This window comes from Apodemus sylvaticus, chromosome 1 (genome assembly GCF_947179515.1).
Source record: "Apodemus sylvaticus chromosome 1, mApoSyl1.1, whole genome shotgun sequence".
In the NCBI taxonomy this organism is placed as follows: Eukaryota; Metazoa; Chordata; class Mammalia; order Rodentia; family Muridae; genus Apodemus; species Apodemus sylvaticus.
Genome location: NC_067472.1, coordinates 196,933,679 through 196,937,299, shown reverse-complemented (window position 1 = coordinate 196,937,299; position 3,621 = coordinate 196,933,679).

Below are 3,621 nucleotides of genomic sequence, written 5' to 3'. Positions count from 1 at the left end.
GTCAAATCCCAAACACCTTCAGTTGTGTGTGTGTGTGTGTGTGTGTGTGTGTGTGTGTGTGTGTGTGTGTAAGTGTGTGTATGCATGAGTACTTGTACACATGTATGTCTCTCTCTCTGAGTGTTTTATACATATGAATGTGTTATATGTATGTATGTAGGGTGGTATACATATCTGTTATGTTCAATATGTTATACATGTTGCTTCTATCTCTTGAATGTTTAATCTACATCATGTATGTGTATCAGTCTGGATGGTTATACTTGGTGGCCAAAAGAAAACCTATCTTTTCTATATGAGGTTTATTTAAAGTTAGGATAGTGTATTAGGAGTTCATAACAATTAGAAATTGATTTTGTTATAAAACATATTTATGAAGAGGTTAAGACAATATTTTTGGCCATGAACCATGAGCATACATTGTATATAAGGATTCAGTACACCCGAAACTGGTCTGCATCATCTGTCACAGGGTGGATGTGGGAGAGTTTGTAATTCCGACACTCACTAACCAACTGCAGAAGGGAATCACCTCAAAGGTCCCAGACATCAGCCTACATTTTTCATCTACTCAGAATGTTGCTCTGAGAGAAATGGATTAATGAAGACTAAAAAGAATTTTCTGACTCAATAGGAACTTTGTTGCTTTTGGATTGACTTTAATCTGACATGAATCAACCACCGGTATTCAGTATCTAGTACAAATGGCATGATATGATGTCTCCCTACATGAGATTATTATAGTCTGGTACTGCAACATCATGGAAAACTGAAAAAAGATGTATTTTCCAGAAAATATCCTAGGGATGTGTGTTTCTGCTAGGCTCCCTGAAGAACCTTTGAGGATGCTGTGTCAGGCTTATACCATTAAAGTGCTGACTTTGTACTGTGATGTTCACTGCATATTGAATTTTCAGTTCATCACAGATGTGAAAAGAACTTTGGTAACAAAGTGACCACCTCTCAAACCCTGGAAGACAAGAGAAGATGACTACAGCCCTGTGGAAGTTGTCACATTTATAGAACATAAATAAGATGAGGAAGACTTTCTCCACTCCTCATACACCATGTCACCTGCTCCAGTTTTTCCAGTCCTATAACCAAGTTGTCCTGATGGATATACTACTGACTGAAGAATCTTGCCACAAAACACAAGACAATACACCAGGGAAATCTGTCTGGCCTACACAGAGTAATGTGCTCGCCTGAACATGGTTCCTACAGCATGTGATTTCCCTGAATTCTTAATGACCTAATCAGTGAGAATAGTACTTGCATCCACCTCACACAAAGATACTGTCCTCAACAAGAGATGGCAGGACAAACTCACTGCTGGTGGCATACTGGCAGAAAGAAGCTCACTATGACCTGTGGGTGGTCAACTATTCTATTCAATGCTTCTGACTTTGGCCCTGTTCAGAAGTGAAGCTAATCACAACACATTGATGTTTCCCTCATATTGCACAGAATCCAATTTAAAAAGAAAAATCTCTTCAACTATCATGTCTCCTTTAAATGTACATTTATTTTATCTCTCTGTCTCTTTCTGTCTCTCTGTCTCTCTGTCTCTGTCTCTGTCTCTCTCTCTCTCTTTCTCTCTCTCTCTCTCTCTCTCTCTCTCTCTCTCTCTGTGTGTGTGTGTGTGTGTGTGTGTGTGTGTGTGTTTCTGTATATGTTTTATTGTTTTGCTTCTAGAGGACATATGCTAGAGGTTCTCTCGAGTTCAGGAGCACTTGAAGGCATCAGGTATTTTCTACTACTATGTTAGATTCCATGATCAAACTCTGCTTGTCAGGCATGGTGCTAAGGTCCTTGTCCCTGGAAGCCAAGGGACATGTAACATTTAAAAACAAAAACAAAAACAAAAAACATAAAACCTGCTGTGTTCAATCAGGTGTGTTGCATGTCTTCCCTGTGGTGTCCCATGGATGCTGGAAAAATTCCTTTCTCTATACCCCTAAAGAAAAATGACTCCTCATACCAAAAACACTTGATATTATTAGCTGTTCTTATAAAGCTGGACTAGGAGCTTCTTTAATATGTATGATAGCATGCTGTAAGGGCTTCACTTTTTAAAGGTATAGTGCAAGTAAACACAGTTGCCGGGTTTTTATGAGTGCAATGGCTTATCCTGTCCAGAAGAGACGTTTTCAAAGCGCTCCTCCTATTTTCCACCTTTTATACTGTTTCTAGGTCATGTTATACCATGGCCTATGAGTAGTTAGGTTTGGTGTGTATTTGTGTGATTTAAATGTCTCATTTGGGGTCAAACACTTAACATTTGCTCTCAGCAACTCGAGGTAATTAAGGAAATAGGTATATGTCTAAATAATAATAATGATGATGATGATGATAAGGATAATGAGAGTAGTACAAATACAAGTAATAATAATAAAAAACCAATGAGAGTAAATTAGTCTATACATTGACAGATCCCCCTGCAAAAGTTGTTTCTCTGACCTTTGGGAAAAGTAGCACTAATCTATGAACATGAACACATTGAGGAAGCAGTTTGAAAGTATGTCCAAAAAGACAGCAGTATGTCTTTTCTTTTTTTTTTTTTATTCGATATAATTTATTTACATTTCAAATGATTTCCCCTTTTCTAGCCCCCCCCCCACTCCCCAAAAGTCCCGTAAGCCCACTTCTCTTCCCCTGTCCTCCCTCCCACCCCTTCCCAGTTCCCCGTTCTGGTTTTGCCAAATACTGTTTCACTGAGACTTTCCAGAACCAGGGACCACTCCTGCTTTCTTCTTGTATCTCATTTGATGTGTGGATTATGTTTTGGGTATTCCAGTTTTCTAGGTTAATAACCACTTATTAGTGAGTGCATACCATGATTCACCTTTTGAGTCTGGGTTACCTCACTTAGTATGATGTTCTCTAGCTCCATCCATTTGCCTAAGAATTTCATGAATTCATTGTTTCTAATGGCTGAATAGTACTCCATTGTGTAGATATACCACATTTTTTGTATCCACTCTTCTGTTGAGGGATACCTGGGTTCTTTCCAGCATCTGGCAATTAAAATAGGGCTGCTATGAACATAGTAGAGCATGTATCCTTATTACATGGTGGGGAATCCTCTGGGTATATGCCCAGGAGTGGTATAGCAGGATCTTCTAGAAGTGAGGCGCCCAGTTTTCGGAGGAACCGCCAGACTGCTTTCCAGAGTGGTTGTACCAATTTGCAACCACACCAGCAGTGGAGGAGTGTTCCTCTTTCTCCGCACCCTCTCCAACACCTGCTGTCTCCTGAATTTTTAATCTTAGCCATTCTGACTGGTGTAAGATGAAATCTTAGGGTTGTTTTGATTTGCATTTCCCTAATGACTAATGAAGTTGAGCATTTTTTAAGATGCTTCTCTGCCATCTGAAGTTCTTCAGGTGAGAATTCTTTGTTTAACTCTGTACCCCATTTTTAATAGGGTTGTTCGGTTTTCTGGAGTCTAACTTCTTGAGTTCTTTATATATATTGGATATTAGCCCTCTATCTGATGTAGGATTGGTGAAGATCTTTTCCCAATTTGTTGGTGGCCGATCTGTCCTCTTGATGGTGTCCTTTGCCTTACAGAAACTCTGTAACCTTATGAGGTCCCATTTGTCAATTCTTGCTCTTAGA